The 21,901-nt window shown below is 36.3% G+C and overlaps 2 protein-coding genes across 8 annotated transcripts in view; both read left to right on the top strand.

Annotated features, from left to right (window-relative positions):
• Positions 1–6,092, top strand: part of LOC143048010 (fringe glycosyltransferase-like) — a 52,435-nt gene extending 46,343 nt beyond the window's left edge. For 4 of the 5 annotated variants that reach the window (XR_012969713.1, XR_012969715.1, XR_012969712.1 and 1 more), the window contains 3 exons: positions 151–245; positions 855–925; positions 4,319–6,092. The gene's annotated coding sequence lies outside the window, so the exon portion shown is untranslated. Of the gene's footprint in view, positions 1–150; positions 246–854; positions 926–4,318 lie in introns of those variants that run through there. The other variant, XM_076221448.1, reaches the window with a different exon arrangement.
• Positions 1–21,901, top strand: part of LOC143047985 (uncharacterized) — a 291,101-nt gene that overhangs the window by 158,729 nt on the left and 110,471 nt on the right. The window lies entirely within an intron of this gene.

Here is a 21,901-nt window from a genome sequence, read left to right on the forward strand (position 1 = left end):
CATTGCTAGACTAGCTGTTGAATTCAAAATTGTCTTTTCTGTATAGTTTTGCTTAGTTGCAAGATAATATTGATGTCTAGTATGGTGATTTCTGAAGTATTCAAACATGCAAAATTAAATAATTAAAAAAAATATCATCTTATTTTTCAGATCATCTATTGAAAGTGCCATTAACAAAAATTAAAGAATTTCATTCCCACTTAGAGGGACTACATAGGATTCCTCAGCATTAACTCTCTGATCAGGTATGTACACCAAAGTCACTGACAGCAATCATACACACTCGTTGCTTTTCTTGCAGCAGCGTCGTCATCCTTAGCAGTGTCAATAATTGTTGAGTTTGTTGCTTAAGGTAGTTAAATTAGAACATCTGGTGATAGATCAATGAAATTTTCTATAAAGTTGCATTACTGTCAGTACTTCTAAATAAGAAGATGTGGTATGAGTGCCAATAAAACATCTCTCCATCAAAGTTACAATTTATGAAAACCTTCACACTACCTAAGACAGTTGTGTAATATTACAACATTAAAAGACACTCTATGAACTATCAATTGAAATTGCTTAAATCAATCAGAACTTATAGTGCAAAGTCTTGGTGAAAAGTTGTGATTAAATTATCAGAGACTATCAAAGATCTCTAACATTAACAACAGAAATTCTATAGAAAATAAGGAGTTGTCAATCAAAATCATATTTTTATTTTAATTTTTCAATGAATTTGATTTAATTTTATGATGAGCAATACAGCTAATTAGGAATAATTGAACTGTTCTGTCATTGTAAACAAATTTTGCCATTATACAATGACAAATTATTCATAGTCAATAGCAGCAGTTGTATTTTTCTTTCAGCTGACTTTAAGTTATTTTAACAGTAATGTGATAGATGTAAAAGGGTACAGCCATGAAAACGATCCAACAAGGTAAACATAAAATCAGTTTCTACAATATTTACAAAATATGGTTACTGTGCCTCGATGTAGTATCAAGTTTTATATTTGTATATGAGTTATATAATTATCTCCCTTTGAAACTTTTTCTGAACTTTTCAATATAATGAGATATATTGATGCTTTGAATTCAGAAATGAGGTTTTGAATAATGCAATTGGGGGAGTATCACAATAGTAATAACTAACATTTTAATATCTGCTACATATATCTGTATGCAGCGTTTCCTGAAATTGCAATAATCAATGTTGCATTTTTGTCCGTTCATTTAAAATTGCAATAATTAGGTCTTTCCACCTTTACGTGTGGAAAGACCTATTGATTTTGTTCTGATTATTTATTTTTTTTTTTTTCTTCCGCCTAATTTTTTCTTGCGGTGTAAAAATGTTTCAAAAGATATCGCTTAGTTTTTATACGCCCGTCAAAATTTTGACGGGACGTATTATGATATACAAATGTCCAGTGTCTGTCCGTCTGTCCGGCGTCAACACGTCGCACCGTAACTTGAGAACGACTTATCCAAATTTCATGAAACTTAATATTGATGTTTCTTATGATGGTCAAATGATCTGTATACTTTTTGGTGAAAATAAGATTTAAACTTTTTGAGTTACGGCACTTTATAACTAAAACAGGGGTGTGTTTTTTTCACATGTCGCACTGTATCTCAAAAACGATTCTTGATTATGACTTAAAACTTTAAACACTTCTTAGTATTTTAATCTCAATATCTGTATACTTTTTGGTGATGATTCAAAATTTCATTTTTGAGTTATTGAGTATTTTGTAAAAAAGGGGGAGGGTTTTTTTACATGTTGCGCTATATCTCAAAAACTATTTATGATTATTGCTTAAAACTTTACACATGTCTTTGTTATATTAATCTCAATATCTGTATACTTTTTGGTGATGATTCAAAATTTCATTTTTGAGTTATTGAGTATTTTGTAAAACGGCTTTTTACATGTCGCGCCGTATCTCAAAAATAAGTTATGATTATTGCTTAAAACTTTACTCACTTCTTTGATATATTAATCTAAAGATCTGTATACTTTTTGGTTTTGATTCAAAATTTTATTTTGGTAATATTTAGTTTTTGTAAAAAAAAAACAGGGTGGGGGGGTTTCACATGTTCCGCCGTGTCTCTAAAACAATATATGGTTATTGCTTAAAACTTTCTCATAAACTATTTATGATTATTGCATAAGACTTCCACATAAGACATCGGGCGTATCATGCGCTCATGGCGCAGCTGTTTTTTTTTGTATATGAGATCATACAGTCTATACGCTTTTGAAACTCACCCTGTTTAACCAAACACTTTTCTTTGTAAGAGTTATCTCCCCAATCACTGTTTTTCTTGTTATCAGATCTCCTCCGCAACTGTAAAAGAAAGCGACAAATTTATTTTTCAAAATTGCTCGTTATATCCTCAGGATGTTACGTTTTATTTTGACCGAAGCTTTACGAATACCCCATGTGAGAGTAATTTCCCCTTTTGTATTGAAATAAGTGAAATAAATTTGTAACTGGAAAACCATAAGTGATAGAGGCACAGCTTTGATTTGAGGCCCTTGCAGTCTTTTGATTTGAGGCCCTTGGTCAAAAAGTATGAAAATGAGGTCAAGGTCAAAGGTCAAGTTCATGATCAAATGTTTGATTTTGGCTTGTTATCTCTTATTTCGTAACATGTAAATTTTACTTACGTAACATTTAATGCGAGTTTTGCCCCCTTTTATATCTAATATTAGTTGTATGGTTGTATGGTAATATAACTCATTAACTCATTAACAATATAAAGTAGAGGCCTAGAGTCTTTTGATTTAAGGTCCTTAGTTGATGACCTTGAAATTGAGCTCAAGGTCATAGGTAAATTTAACGTTCTAGATTTTGACCTTTGCTTTTTTCCTCTTATATATACATATAAAGCCATGGGACTTTTGGCAAAAGGTTGCAAGCAATGTGACCTTGAAAAATCCAACCGGAAGTGACCTTTTGTAAACCGGAAGTAGCCGTTTTTTTGTACTAATTTAATGTAAAAGTATATAGAACCATCTATTTTTGGAATCAGTGTCAAGTAAACTATCAAAACATATCGAAAGTAACATCTTTTAAACCGGAAGTAAAAAATGATCTCCTTATTTATATCTTTTTGTATAGAAACCATACATTTTTGGAATCTGTGTTCAATAAGCTGTCATTTGACGCTAAAATTGACATTTAAAACCGAATTTTAATATTTTCATATAAAAAAGATCTTTACTAGTGGAAAGACCATCAATGGTTCTCTGAACAATTGGTTTTTAATATTGTTCTTACATCTCTTCTGAAAAAAAAATCCACATGTTTGTTATCAGTTATACTCTGAAACTACAAGTCTAATGGACCCCAAAATTTGCATTCAGCAGGGCATACATGTACTAAAAGTTTATAAAACAACGTGGTGCAGATATCTCTCAAGACTTTTCCTAGAGAAAAGAAATTGCAATGCCGAAAAAATCGCTTGCTAGGTCCGTACATCTCAGTGAAATCCTACAATAAAATGTCTGCTCCTAGATTGAAATACTAATCTGTGTTACAAACAGGTGCTGAAAAATGTACATTATCAGAAAATAATCCTTAAATGTGTATTAAAGTTACACCGGATCAATTAAATCCAAAACATGCACTGCTGGTGAACTGTGATCAAAATGTCAATTTCCTACAATGACAAAAGAAATGACATTGTGTACATTCCGTATCTATACATGTTGTCTATTCAACGTCCCCACCTAAAAAGGAATAAATATACTAAGTTTTCGTTATTATAAACCCACGTCACGTGATGTCTCCTCAATCTGGTGCGAGAAGTCGCGCGCTGGACCTGAAATAAAAAAAAACTTTCCGAACTAAACATGAAACTTCCCCAGAATAATATAGACCCCTTACAGAAACAAACAAACAAACAAACACGCACACACATAACAAACAATCATGTTTCAAAGGGGGGAAAGACCGTTTACAATTGCTTTTTAAAAGCAATTGATTTATATTTAATGTTTAGTTTTGTCCTTTCGTTTCAATTTACAATAAAAACTGAACGCAATAATTTTTTGATCTTACAGTTATCATGAAAATGACATCAACAGTATTAGAAATAATTAAAATTTAATAAAAATGGAAGAAAACAACATTATCAGTTGAAAAAGCATAATAATATATATAGGTAATGGTAAATTCAAAAACAAAAAAAGCACAAAAGGGTCTGTGCATCTCATTTACTTGTTAAAAACAGAAATGATGAAAAACACCAATAATAGTTTCAGCAATATTTTGAAATTTTCTAGTATATCTCGAGATTGTGTTCTTATTCTCATTTCTTTTCAGATTTAAAACAGTTCACTGTCATCTGTATCCCTACCTTTCTCAGTGTGTAGACATGCCAAGATGGTGACCAGTATTATATAGTGTTCACCTATACCTACTTGCTTCAGATATAACTATAGTGCTGTTGCTGAAATGCTGCTGCAAGACTTTATATTTATACTATAGATTCAAGTCTTTTTGTAAATGTATCATGCACAAGCAGAACAATTTCAACGAGATCAACAAAAGATGAAAACTTTTTGATACATTTGTAAATGATAAATTTTATAATCTGTGATATTGGCATGAAATGGTTGTAGTAAATTATATTTTTATAACTTGAATTAATGAAAATTATTGATTTTGTAACTATGTTTCAAAAGTGTTGCAAGTATCTTTTTTTGTTATGTTATTTGTTTTGGAAAAAAAGTCCCACTGAATTTATGTTATTCAAGGGAGATAATTATGTAAATCCAAGTTAAATTAAACCCAAATAATTTTTTAGACATCTGTATTTTATAGTTGTAAAACTGAGCTCTTAAGGTTTTATGTTTTGCAAAATTGCTGATACAACAAATGATAAAAAAAGAATTTCAGAATAGATGTTTGGTGCTTACATGTGAAGTGCAATTGATTGATAAGTTGGTTGTGTTCTGATCTCATTTAAATTTTTAAATTTTATGTAAAATTTCATATCACCTTCATCAAAATAAAGTTGTGACTAAAGTTTTATAATGAGAAAATACAATATTTTTATTGTGAATTTGTCCTTTATTTTATTTTTCATTATAATTTCCATGACAGTTAACACTTTATTAACTAATAGCTGATTTATGATTTCCTCTACCAGTTGATTATTTTTTTGTAATCAGCACATGGTTTGTTTTATTTCAGTCCTCCATTGTTCAAAATTAAATTTTAAAGTAAAATTTTCTTGCTTTCCCCTGATTTTGCTATTGGAATATCATGAAAAAAGGATGACGGGTCTGAAATAACTCTTTATGCAGATTATTGAAAGCAAGATAAAGTTTGTTTAAAAGTCAATCTAGAAGTTCAAATGCAATTGTGAAGAAATTTAATCAATTAATCATTATTTGTATTTCAGAAATGCAATACGTGAACCTTATTTGTTTTTTCCTGTTTAAATTGTTTTATAACAGTGTTTTGGGTCTAAAGAGAGCCCTTAGTAGGATGCTGTCCAATGTGAGCCAGGCCTTTGTGTTGAAGGCTGTATTATAACCTATTATTGCTTACTTTAACTACGCTGTGTCTTGATGGAGAGTTGTCTCTTTGGTACTCCTACCACATTTAAAAAGATATTCCCTCTGACATTTGAAATTGAACTGAAGTTGCCTTGTTACTAAGGTTTCTTATATTGACCTATCCCTTTTCTCTCTTGCTGGATAGTTTTATACTGGTCATTTGGGGGCACTATGTAGCATACTGATCAATGAGATGGCTCAAAATCTCATTACATTATAATTTGACATTTTCGTACTTAATATATATAAACTGAAAATTCATCATCTGATGGTTTATTCTCATTTCGCCTTAGCTGTCAAAATAATTATATAAAATTAATCCCAGTTTGCCTTAGTACAAATTTTCAGGTACACAGAAATAACTAAGGCGATATGGGAGCTTCTGTAAACAATGTAATTAAGTAATGTTTTGTTTGTATAATGTAGAGGAAAGAATGTGTTTCATGTGTAATGATGACATAGAAGACGAAAAACATGTAATATTTTCTTGAATATTTGATATATCTTAATTATAATAAAAGAAATACTGTTTGTTTTTTATCTTTATGTAAAAGATTTAGTTATTAAAAGTTAAAATACAGAAAAATGTATAAATACATGTGCTTCCCTTAATTTTGCCTCAAACTTTGTGTACATTTAATAATAATACTTCCTGTCCATTTGCACTAAAGACAGATAAAACAGATGGCACATAACATTCATATCACCAGGTCATATTTCTAATTGCTCAACTTTTGCTCAACTAAAAAAATTTCAAAGTCTGAATGCTCAACTTTTCCTCAACTACAAAAATTTCAAAGTCTGAATGCTCAACTTTTGCTTAACTATATGAAAACCAAAGATCAATTGCTCAACTTATTCCTCAACTTAATGGCAAGCTTCAGTTGAGGGCCAGTTGAGCGACATCTATTAAACATACAGTGCTTGGCCAGGTTTGAGTTGAGCTAAGATGCTCAACACCTAGCCCTCAACTATTTTGTTTAGAACAGCTCACCCTCAACTGTCCGCCACATGGCCATCAACTGGCCCTCAACTTTTTTTTCTGTAGGGGTACTTCATGTATCAGACTTATGAAAAATGGCCAGAAGTTCATTTTATATGAGCCTGTGCCAAAAAATAGAGGTTTTCAAATAAAGTGAGGTCTTATATCAAATGTAATATTTTTCACTAACCACAATTTTCTGAAGTTGTTAAGTTATCAAAAAAACTTTAACATATTATAAATGTATTTTTAATGGAAATATAAGTTTCAAATAGCATAACACATGTGGATAAAAAAGTCTTTAGCAATGTCAAGCTTAAAAAAACAGGTTGTCAATTTAGGCCATTCCCCGCATTTGCATATTAAAAAGCATATAAATGATATGGGAGATGGAGATATGCTTCTTTTTGCTTAAATCTATGCTTAGATATGACAAAACATGGAGCCTGGATGTAACAAGACTGTCACTATCAACTATATATGTAGACAGTATGGTCTGATGCAAAGTTTATTAACTTTACTGTTTAAAACCTGAATGAAATTTCAGCCTCAAAAGGCCAATATTTTAACCACTAGCTATCCAACAGAAGAAAATAAAGGTAGTCTGTTAAACAGAAATGGTTAAACAACCAGTAATAAGTGTTTCTGGTATAGATTCAGTGCAATCTATTTAGGAATACAACTTTTAAGTGCATAGAACTTCACATTTCACCTGCTGTGTATACTGACCGTTAGACTTAGACTATTAAAACAGCACATTTTGCACTCTTTTTATGTTTTTATCTACTTTTTTTTGTGTTCAGAGTTCACAAATGAGTAAAACAACTGAAATAAATACCACAAACACAAATAGATATCAGAAAAAACCTGTCAGAGAAATTAAGCATGCTGTTTTTGCAAAAATATTGAAAAAAGTGAAAAAGCTACATTTTGGTCATTTAACCTGAAAAGTGACTTTTTCACAAAATTTCTATCAAATGAAAGTGAAAATCATTTCTTCTCATGTAGTTTGACAAATTATTACCAATAGATCATTCAGAGAAGCTGTTAAAGTAAAAATTCAAAATTTGCTGAAATGCACCTCTTAGGGGCCTAAAACTTGACCAATTCTGATAAAACTTGGCATGATTTAAGCTTAGTATATTATAAAACAGTTTACAAAGTTTCAAAGCCATATGATACCAATAAAAAAAATGTGGCATGTAAACACCTGAGTCTAAAGGTCAGGCAACCTTATGGTAATGCCTATCATTTGTACCTAGTGTGGACAAAAGCTTAGCCGTAGAAAATCTTGAATGAACTCAAGAACGGAGGTGGTAGAGTCTCCCTACCCTAACTTTAGACATCAATTAAAAACGTTCCATAATTTAACAACCTGGGTCTTTGGGTCCAGGCAACCTTGGGCAATTGCCTATCATTCTTAACTGGTATGGACAAAGGCTAACGGTAGGATTTTTTTATGAATTAAAGAAGGGGGATTGGAAAGTAAGTCTACCCCATTTTTGGAAGTCAATTTATAAAGTTTCATAAATTAAACCACCTGAGTCTTAAGTCAATGCAATGGTTGATGTAACACAGAAGGATGTTATACACCTTATATACCACATGTATCCTGGTTGATGTACAACAGGAGGATGTTATACACCTTATATACTACATGTATCCTGGTGGATGTAACACAGGAGGATGTTATACACCTTATATACTACATGTATCCTGGTGGATGTAACACAGGAGGATGTTATACACCTTATATACTACATGTATCCTGGTTGATGTACAACAGGAGGATGTTTTACACCCTATATACCACATGTACCCTGGTCGATGTAACACAGGAGGATGTTATACACCTTATATACCACATGTATCCTGGTTGATGTACTACAGGAGGATGTTATACACCTTATATACTACATGTATCCTGGTGGATGTAACACAGGAGGATGTTATACACCTTATATACTACATGTATCCTGGTGGATGTAACACAGGAGGATGTTATACACCTTATATACCACATGTACTCTGGGGGATGTAACACAGGAGGATGTTATACACCTTATATACCACATGTATCCTGGTTGATGTAACACTGGAGGATGTTATACACCTTATATACCACATGTATCCTGGTGGATGTACAACAGGAGGATGTTATACACCTTATATACCACATGTACCCTGGTCGATGTAACACAGGAGGATGTTATACACCCTATATACTACATGTATCCTGGTTGATGTAACACAGGAGGATGTTATACACCTTTTATACCACATGTATCCTGGTGGATGTAACACAGGAGGATATTTTACACCTAATATACCACATGTACTCTGGGGGATGTAACAAAGGAGGATGTTATACACCCTATATACCACATGTACTCTGGGGGATGTAACACAGGAGGATGTTATACACCCTATATACCACATGTACTCTGGGGGATGTAACACAGGAGGATGTTATACACCCTATATACCACATGTACTCTGGGGGATGTAACACAGGAGGATGTTATACACCTTATATACCACATGTATCCTGGTGGATGTAACACAGGAGGATGTTTTACACCCTATATACCACATGTACTCTGGGGGATGTAACACAGGAGGATGTTATACACCCTATATACCACATGTACTCTGGGGGATGTAACACAGGAGGATGTTATACACCCTATATACCACATGTACTCTAGGGGATGTAACACAGGAGGATGTTATACACCCTATATACCACATGTACTCTGGGGGATGTTATACAACTTATATACCACATGTATCCTGGTTGATGTACAACAGGAGGATGTTATACACCCTATATACCACATGTACTCTGGGGGATGTAACACAGGAGGATGTTATACACCTTATATACCACATGTATCCTGGTTGATGTACAACAGGAGGATGTTTTACACCTTATATACCACATGTATCCTGGTTGATGTACAACAGGAGGATGTTATACACCTTATATACCACATGTATCCTGGTTGATGTAACACAGGAGGATGTTATACACCTTATATACCACATGTATCCTGGTGGATGTAACACAGGAGGATGTTTTACACCTTATATACCACATGTACCCTGGTCGATGTAACACAGGAGGATGTTATACACCTTATATACTACATGTATCCTGGTTGATGTACAACAGGAGGATGTTATACACCCTATATACCACATGTACTCTGGGGGATGTAACACAGGAGGATGTTATACACCTTATATACCACATGTATCCTGGTCGATGTAACACAGGAGGATGTTATACACCCTATATACCACATGTGTCCTGGTTGATGTAACACAGGAGGATGTTATACACCCTATATACCACATGTATCCTGGTTGATGTACAACAGGAGGATGTTATACACCTTATATACCACATGTATCCTGGTGGATGTAACACAGGAGGATGTTATACACCTTATATACCACATGTATCCTGGTGGATGTAACACAGGAGGATGTTATACACCTAATATACCACATGTTCTCTGGTGGATGTAACACAGGAGGATGTTATACACCTAATATACCACATGTTCTCTGGTGGATGTAACACAGAAGGATGTTATACACCTTATATACCACATGTACCCTGGTCGATGTAACACAGGAGGATGTTATACACCTAATATTCCACATGTATCCTGGTTGATGTACAACAGGAGGATGTTATACACCTTATATACCACATGTATCCTGGTGGATGTAACACAGGAGGATGTTATACACCTTACATACAACATGTATCCGGGTTGATGTACTACAGGAGGATGTTATACACCTTACATACAACATGTATCCTGGTGGATGTAACACAGGAGGATGTTATACACCCTATATACCACATGTATCCTGGTTGATGTAACACAGGAGGATGTTATACACCTAATATACCACATGTATCCTGGTTGATGTACAACAGGAGGATGTTATACACCTTATATACCACATGTACCCTGGTCGATGTAACACAGGAGGATGTTATACACCCTATATACTACATGTATCCTGGTTGATGTAACACAGGAGGATGTTATACACCTAATATACCACATGTATCCTGGTTGATGTAACACAGCAGGATGTTATACACCTTATATACTACATGTATCCTGGTTGATGTAACACAGGAGGATGTTATACACCCTATATACCACATGTACTCAGGGGGATGTAACACAGGAGGATGTTATACACCCTATATACCACATGTACTCTGGGGGATGTAATACAACTTATATACCACATGTATCCTGGTTGATGTACAACAGGAGGATGTTATACACCCTATATACCACATGTACTCTGGGGGATGTAACACAGGAGGATGTTATACACCTTACATACAACATGTATCCTGGTTGATGTACAACAGGAGGATGTTTTACACCTTATATACCACATGTACCCTGGTCGATGTAACACAGGAGGATGTTATACACCTTATATACCACATGTATCCTGGTTGATGTAACACAGGAGGATGTTTTACACCTTATATACCACATGTATCCTGGTTGATGTAACACAGGAGGATGTTATACACCTTATATACCACATGTATCCTGGTTGATGTACAACAGGAGGATGTTTTACACCTTATATACCACATGTACCCTGGTCGATGTAACACAGGAGGATGTTATACACCTTATATACCACATGTATCCTGGTGGATGTAACACAGGAGGATGTTTTACACCTTATATACCACATGTACCCTGGTCGATGTAACACAGGAGGATGTTATACACCTTATATACTACATGTATCCTGGTTGATGTACAACAGGAGGATGTTATACACCCTATATACCACATGTACTCTGGGGGATGTAACACAGGAGGATGTTATACACCTTATATACCACATGTATCCTGGTCGATGTAACACAGGAGGATGTTATACACCCTATATACCACATGTGTCCTGGTTGATGTAACACAGGAGGATGTTATACACCCTATATACCACATGTATCCTGGTTGATGTACAACAGGAGGATGTTATACACCTTATATACCACATGTATCCTGGTGGATGTAACACAGGAGGATGTTATACACCTTATATACCACATGTATCCTGGTGGATGTAACACAGGAGGATGTTATACACCTAATATACCACATGTTCTCTGGTGGATGTAACACAGGAGGATGTTATACACCTAATATACCACATGTTCTCTGGTGGATGTAACACAGAAGGATGTTATACACCTTATATACCACATGTACCCTGGTCGATGTAACACAGGAGGATGTTATACACCTAATATTCCACATGTATCCTGGTTGATGTACAACAGGAGGATGTTATACACCTTATATACCACATGTATCCTGGTGGATGTAACACAGGAGGATGTTATACACCTTACATACAACATGTATCCGGGTTGATGTACTACAGGAGGATGTTATACACCTTACATACAACATGTATCCTGGTGGATGTAACACAGGAGGATGTTATACACCCTATATACCACATGTATCCTGGTTGATGTAACACAGGAGGATGTTATACACCTAATATACCACATGTATCCTGGTTGATGTACAACAGGAGGATGTTATACACCTTATATACCACATGTACCCTGGTCGATGTAACACAGGAGGATGTTATACACCCTATATACTACATGTATCCTGGTTGATGTAACACAGGAGGATGTTATACACCTAATATACCACATGTATCCTGGTTGATGTAACACAGCAGGATGTTATACACCTTATATACTACATGTATCCTGGTTGATGTACAACAGGAGGATGTTATACACCTTATATACCACATGTATCCTGGTGGATGTAACACAGGAGGATGTTATACACCCTATATACCACATGTATCCTGGTTGATGTACAACAGGAGGATGTTATACACCTTATATACCACATGTATCCTGGTGGATGTAACACAGGAGGATGTTATACACCTTATATACCACATGTATCCTGGTTGATGTAACACAGGAGGATGTTATACACCTTTTATACCACATGTACCCTGGTTGATATAACACAGGAGGATGTTACACACCTTACATACAACATGTATCCTGGTTGATGTACAACAGAAGGATGTTATACACCGTATATACCACATGTATCCTATTTGATGTACAACAGGAGGATATTTTACACCTTATATACTACATGTATCCTGGTGGATGTAACACAGGAGGATGTTATACACCTTATATACTACATGTATCCTGGTGGATGTAACACAGGAGGATGTTATACACCTTATATACTACATGTACCCGGGTGCATGTAACACAGGAGGATGTTATACACCTTATATACTACATGTATCCTGGTGGATGTAACACAGGAGGATGTTATACACCTTATATACCAGATGTACCCGGGTTGATGTACAACAGGAGGATGTTATACACCTTATATACCACATGTACCCTGGTGGATGTAACACAGGAGGATGTTATACACCTTATATACCACATGTTTCCTGGTGGATGTAACACAGGAGGATGTTATACACCTAATATACCACATGTACTCTGGGGGATGTAATACAGGAGGATGTTATACACCTTACATACAACATGTACCCGGGATGATGTAACACAAGAGGATGTTATACACCTAATATACCACATGTACTCTGGAAGATGTAACACAGGAGGATGTTAACACCTTACATCCAAGATGTACCCGGGTTGATGTAACACAGGAGGATGTTATGCACCTTATATACCACATGTATCCTGATTGATGTACAACAGGAGGATGATTTACACCTTATATACCACATGTACTCTGGGGGATGTAACACAGGAGGATGTTATACACCTTATATACCACATGTATCCTGGTGGATGTAACACAGGAGGATGTTATACACCTTATATACCACATTATCCTGGTGGATGTAACACAGGAGGATGTTATACACCTAATATACCACATGTATCCTGGTGGATGTAACACAAGAGGATGTTATACACCTAATATACCACATGTACCCGGATGGATGTAACACAGGAGGATGTTATACACCCTATATACCACATGTATCCTGGTGGATGTAACACAGGAGGATGTTATACACCTAATATACCACATGTATCCTGGTTGATGTACAACAGAAGGATGTTATACACCCTATATACCACATGTATCCTGGTTGATGTACAACAGGAGGATGTTATACACCCTATATACCACATGTACTCTGGGGGATGTAACACAGGAGGATGTTATACACCTTATATACCACATGTACTCTGGTTGATGTACAACAGAAGGATTTTATACACCCTATATACTACATGTATCCTGGTGGATGTAACACAGGAGGATGTTATACACCTTATATACCACATGTATCCTGGTGGATGTAACACAGGAGGATGTTATACACCCTATATACCACATGTATCCTGGTGGATGTAACACAGGAGGATGTTATACACCTAATATACCACATGTACCCGGGTGGATGTAACACAGGAGGATGTTATACACCTAATATACCACATGTACCCGGGTGGATGTAACACAGGAGGATGTTATACACCCTATATACCACATGTATCCTGGTGGATGTAACACAGGATGATGTTATACACCTTATATACTACATGTATCCTGGTGGATGTAACACAGGAGGATGTTATACACCTTATATACTACATGTACCCGGGTGGATGTAACACAGGAGGATGTTATACACCTTATATACCACATGTATCCTGGTGGATGTAACACAGGAGGATGTTATACACCCTATATACCACATGTATCCTGGTGGATGTAACACAGGAGGATGTTATACACCTTATATACCACATGTATCCTGGTGGATGTAACACAGAAGGATGTTATGCACCTTATATACCACATGTATCCTGGTGGATGTAACACAGGAGGATGTTATACACCTTACATACAACATGTACCTGGGTTGATGTAACACAGGAGGATGTTATAGACCTTACATACAACATGTACCCTGGTTGATGTAACACAGGAGGATGTTATACACCTTAAATACCACATGTACCCGGGTTGATGTAACACAAGAGGATGTTATACACCTAATATACCACATGTACACTGGTCGATGTAACACAGGAGGATGTTATACACCTTACATACAACATGTATCCTGGTGGATGTAACACAGAAGGATGTTATGCACCTAATATACCACATGTACTCTGGGGGATGTAACACAGGAGGATGTTATACACCTTATATACCAGATGTATACTGGTGGATGTAACACTGGAGGATGTTATACACCTTATATACCACATGTATCCTGGTGGATGTAACACAGGAGGATGTTATACACCTTACATACAACATGTATCCTGGTGGATGTAACACAGAAGGATGTTATGCACCTTATATACCACATGTACCCTGGTCGATGTAACACAGGAGGATGTTATACACCTTATATACCACATGTATCCTGGTTGATGTACAACAGGAGGATGTTATACACCTTATAAACCAGATGTTTCCTGGTGGATGTAACACAGGAGGATGTTATACACCCTATATACCACATGTATCCTGGTGGATGTAACACAGGAGGATGTTATACACCTAATATATCACATGTACCCGGGTGGATGTAACACAGGAGGATGTTATACACCTTATATACTACATGTATCCTGGTGGATGTAACACAGGAGGATGTTATACACCTTATATACCACATGTATCCTGGTGGATGTAACACAGGAGGATGTTATACACCTTATATACCACATGTATCCTGGTGGATGTAACACAGGAGGATGTTATACACCCTATATACCACATGTATCCTGGTGGATGTAACACAGAAGGATGTTATACACCCTATATACTACATGTATCCTGGTGGATGTAACACAGGAGGATGTTTTACACGTTATATACCACATGTATCCTGGTGGATGTAACACAGGAGGATGTTATACACCTTATATACCACATGTACCTGGGTGGATGTAACACAGGAGGATGTTATACACCCTATATACCACATGTATCTTGGTGGATGTAACACAGGAGGATGTCATAAACCTAATATACCACATGTACTCTGGGGGATGTAACACAGGAGGATGTTATACACCTTATATACCAGATGTATCCTGGTGGATGTAACACTGGAGGATGTTATACACCTTATATACCACATGTATCCTGGTGGATGTAACACAGAAGGATGTTATACACCTTATATACCACATGTACTCTGGTTGATGTAACACAGGAGGATGTTATACACCTTATATACCACATGTATCCTGGTTGATGTACAACAGGAGGATGTTATACACCCTATATACCACATGTACTCTGGGGGATGTAACACAGGAGGATGTTTTACACCTTATATACTACATGTATCCTGGTGGATGTAACACAGGAGGATGTTATACACCTTATATACCACATGTACCCTGGTCGATGTAACACAGGAGGATGTCATACACCTTATATACCACATGTATCCTGGTTGATTTACAACAGGAGGATGTTATACACCTTATATACTACATGTATCCTGGTGGATGTAACACAGGAGGATGTTATACACCTTATATACCACATGTATCCTGGTGGATGTAACACAGAAGGATGTTATACACCTAATATACCACATGTATCCTGGTGGATGTAACACAGGAAGATGTTATACACCTAATATAGCACATGTACCCGGGTGGATGTAACACAGGAGGATGTTATACACCTAATATACCACATTTACCCGGGTGGATGTAACACAGGAGGATGTTATACACCTAATATACCACATGTACCCGGGTGGATGTAACACAGGAGGATGTTATACACCCTATATACCACATGTATCCTGGTGGATGTAACACAGGAGGATGTTATACACCTTATATACTACATATATCCTGGTGGATGTAACACAGGAGGATGTTATACACCTTCTATACTACATGTACCCGGGTGGATGTAACACAGGAGGATGTTATACACCTTATATACTACATGTATCCTGGTGGATGTAACACAGGAGGATGTTATACACCTTATATACCACATGTATCCTGGTGGATGTAACACAGGAGGATGTTATACACCCTATATACCACATGTATCCTGGTGGATGTCACACAGAAGGATGTTATACACCTTATATACCACATGTATCCTGGTGGATGTAACACAGAAGGATGTTATGCACCTTATATACCACATGTATCCTGGTGGATGTAACACAGGAGGATGTTATACACCTTATATACCACATGTATCCTGGTGGATGTAACACAGAAAGATGTTATGCACCTTATATACCACATGTATCCTGGTGGATGTAACACAGGAGGATGTTATACACCTTACATACAACATGTACCCGGGTTGATGTAACACAGGAGGATGTTATACACCTTACATACAACATGTACCCTGGTTGATGTAACACAGGAGGATGTTATACACCTTAAATACCACATGTACCCGGGTTGATGTAACACAAGAGGATGTTATACACCTAATATACCACATGTACCCTGGTTGATGTAACACAGGATGATGTTATGCACCTTATATACCACATGTACCCTGGTTGATCTAACACAGTAGGATGTTATACACCTTACATACAACATGTACCCGGGTTGATGTAACACAGGAGGATGTTATACAACTTACATACCACATGTACCCGGGTTGATGTAACACAGGAGGATGTTATACACCTTACATACAACATGTACCCGGGTTGATGTAACACGGGAGGATGTTATACACCCTATATACCACATGTACCCGGGTTGATGTAACACAGGAGGATGTTATACACCTTACATACAACATGTACCCGGGTTGATGTAACACAGGAGGATGTTATACACCCTATATACCACATGTACTCTGGTTGATGTAACACAGGAGAATGTTATGCACCTTATATACCACATGTACCCGGGTTGATGTAACACAGGATGATGTTATACACCTAATATACCACATGTATCCTGGTGGATGTAACACAGGAGGATGTTATACACCTTACATACAACATGTACCCTGGTTAATGTAACACAGGAGGATGTTATACACCTAATATACCACATGTATCCTGGTGGATGTAACACAGGAGGATGTTATACACCTAATATACCACATGTATCCTGGTGGATGTAACACAGGAGGATGTTATACACCTAATATACCACATGTACTCTGGGGGATGTAACACAGGAGGATGTTATACACCTTATATACCACATGCACCCTAGTTTATGCAACACAAGAGGATGTTATACACCCTATATACCACATGTATCCTGGTGGATGTAACACAGGAGGATGTTATACACCTAATATACCACATGTACTCTGGGGGATGTAACACAGGAGGATGTTATACACCTTATATACCACATGCACCCTAGTTTATGCAACACAAGAGGATGTTATACACCCTATATACCACATGTATCCTGGTGGATGTAACACAGGAGGATGTTATACACCTTATATACCACATGTACCCCGGTTGATGTAACACAGAAGGATGTTATACACCTTATATACCACATGTACCCCGGTTGATGTAACACAGGAGGATGTTATACACCTTATATACCACATGTTCCCTGGTTGATATAACACCGGAGGATGTTATACACCTTATATACCACATGTACCCTGGTTGATGTAACACAGGAGGATGTTATACACCTTACATACAACATCAACCCGGGTCGATGTAACACAGGAGGATGTTATAGACCTTATATACCACATGTATCCTGGTCGATGTAACACAGGAGGATGTTATACACCTTATATACTACATGTATCCTGGTGGATGTAACACAGGAGGATGTTATACACCTTACATACAACATCAACCCGGGTCGATGTAACACAGGAGGATGTTATACACCTTATATACCACATGTATCCTGGTCGATGTAACACAGGAGGATGTTATACACCTTATATACCACATGTATCCTGGTGGAAGTAACACAGGAGGATGTTATACACCTTACATACAAGATGTATCCGGGTTGATTGACCACAGGAGGATGTTATACACCTTACATACCACATGTACCCGGGTTGATGTAACATAGGAGGATGTTATGCACCTTATATGCCACATGTACCCTGGTGGATGTAACACTGGAGGATGTTATACACCTTGCATACCACTTGTAACCTGGTTGATATAACACTGGAGGATGTTATACACCTTATATACCACATGTACCCGGGTTGATGTAACACAGAAGGATGTTATGCACCTTACATACAACATGTACCCCGGTTGATGTAACATAGGAGGATGTTATGCACCTTATATACCACATGTACCCTGGTGGATGTAACACTGGAGGATGTTATACACCTTAGGCCGTGTTCACACCAAACGCCGTGTAGAGTAAACATGTTTACTATTAGTTTAGTGTAGTGTACACTGGTTTCACATTACATTTGTTCACATCTATACACCTTGTTTAGCTACCTGTACATAAGATTTGTTCCCACTTGTAAACTATATGTCATTTAAATGTTCATTACGTAGAACTGAATTCAAAATTTTTGGAAAATTTTTCTAGCGGTAAGGGAACAACCATTTGACTTCAAAAGTGGGGTGGGGGATGGGAATGGAAATATTCCGATCCCCAATTTGATAAAAAAAAATGGTCATACAGATGATAAAAAAAAATTATTCTGAATCAAGAGTTTCCCCATACATTAAAGTGTTAAATATTGAAAAAAAAAGTATTTGATCACCAGCATCGAAAAAAAAAAGGAATAAAAACGTACGGGCGAAAAAAAATCTGACTCAGATAAAAAAAAAAATAACCCTCCCCCTTTTTTTAAGTTAAGTGGTTGCTACTTTATGAAAGCCATTTTTATAATTTGCAGTAGTTTGAATATACTAGAGATGTCTCGATAACGCATTAGAAAACGTTAGCTGCAACAGCGTGCTTACAGCCGAAAAAAAAGGATAGAGATATTAGGGATCACTACATTTTTGTCTTTTCTGTTCGTTTCAAATTGTATTTCTTCTCCAAGGAGTATTTGGTAAAGGAATAGGGTAACGGTTTTTTTAATTTATTTTACGAGTTATTTAACGGATCTGAAATACTAGACAAACATATCATTTACCTCACACTTTTTTTAGTCATGCATTTATGTGTGAATCGTTTTTTGAGAAAAGACCAGTGGCGAATATTTCTGTATACGTCAAGTCGATTCGGGAAGACCTTTTCAAATGAACTAGGCAGCAACTATTTACTTCATTTTTTGTGGAGGGGGAGGGGGCGTGAGCTATTGATTTTTTTCAGGGCAAATTTTGGTGACAAGTCGAAATCAATTTTAGCATCATATATAGTGGCAGCTGAGGGTGAAACAAACAAATTTTTTTTCAGGGCCAAAAAATGGAAACATTTTTTGTTTCCAAAACAAAATCCAAAGCTCACCACCCCCACCCCCTTGCCTTTATGTTTTATACTCAACTATAATAGCCCCCCCCCCCGAAATTCAATTGGTTGCTGCCTTTTGGGTTTGGCAATGATGCTGCTTTGAGTCTTGATTAGGGGTTAATAAAGTACGGGTTTTTTTTAACAAAAAAACAATCTGTAAAATTTAGACAACTAATAATTATCAAAAATATCAATTTTACTCAAAAATAGTTTCCTCCTTAAATATATACACGATAAAAGTAATGTCCTAAATGCCTAGTTTTGTGTACACTTAACTTACACAAGGCCTACATTGACTATCGACTGTGTGTAGGTAAAACATGATTTAAACTACATGTAAACATTGAGTTTTATCAATGGGAACGCAATTGTGTTTAGTTTACGTGTGAGTTACACTAACACAACACCGAATTTAGGTCAATGTGAACACGGCCTTACATACCACATGTAACCTGGTTGATATAACACAGGAGGATGTTATACACCTTATATATACCACATGTACCCTGGTTGATGTAACACAGGAGGATGTTAAACACCTTATATACAACATGTACCCGGGTTGGTGTAACACAAGAGGATGTTATACACCTTACATACAACATGTACCCGGGTTGATGTTACACAAGAGGATGTTATAAAACACTAGAAAATATCCTGTAATCATATAAAGCATCAAAACAAATAAAAACATTGACAACAATAAGGCTTAACTCATCAGATGGATACATCTAACAAAAATCTATGATTATTTCAAGAAAATTATCAATGCATATGAGCATATAATATAAAAAAAAAGATGTGGTATGATTGCCAATTGCCAAGAGACCATGTGACACAGAAATTAACAACTATAGGTCACCGTACGACCTTCAACAATGAGCAAAGCTCATACCGCATAGTTAGCTATAAAAGGTCCTGAAATGACAAATGTAGAACAATTCAAGCGAGAAAACTAACGGCCTAATTTATGTATAAAAAAAATGAACAACAAACAAATATGTAACGCAGCAACAAACGACAACCACTGAATTAAAGACTCCTGACTTTGGACTGGCACATACATACAGAATGTGGCGAGGTTAAACATGTTAGCGGAATCCCAACCCTCCCCTTAACCTGGGACAGTGGTGTAACAGTACAACATAAGAACGAACTATACAAATCAGTTGAAAAAGGCTTAACTCATCAGATAGATACAAATAGAAATACATCTAACAAAAACAGAGAGTGGACGTGACCGAGTACTTGTACATCCCATAAAAAAAGACACTCAGTACAGATCTGAGAGTATTCGCAGTTACTGACAGCTAGTTCAATGCCAATTACAACTAATAAAAAGTAATGCATCTGAGACTAAATTATCAATCATTACACATCCAGCAGCACGGTAAACAACATCTCCGTAAAAATGAGGATGTGCTATCCCTTTGGAAATAAGTTTTCTACAGGTAGAACCAAACTTCAAAACCAAATCTAGAATTTAGTAAAGATTTTAAGTGATTTGTGGTAACGAAATCCCTGACTTAATAATTTACCAGTAATACATATATTTCGTTCATTAAAATCCAAAACGTTACAACAGACACGGGCAAAGCGGAGGAGGTGAGATATACAAACACCGTAAGATAGTACCAAAGGAACATCAGGGCAGATAGGTTTTTACCTGATCAACAATTTTACCCAATGTCAGATTTGCTCTAAATGCTTTGGTTTTTGAGTTATAAGCTAAAAACTGCATTTTACCCCCTATGTTCTATTTTTAGCCATGGCGGCCATCTTGGTTGGTTAGCCGGGTCACCGGACACAATTTTTAAACTAGATACCCTAATAATGATTTTGGCCAT

Source organism: Mytilus galloprovincialis, chromosome 1 (genome assembly GCF_965363235.1).
Source record: "Mytilus galloprovincialis chromosome 1, xbMytGall1.hap1.1, whole genome shotgun sequence".
Classification (NCBI taxonomy): Eukaryota; Metazoa; Mollusca; class Bivalvia; order Mytilida; family Mytilidae; genus Mytilus; species Mytilus galloprovincialis.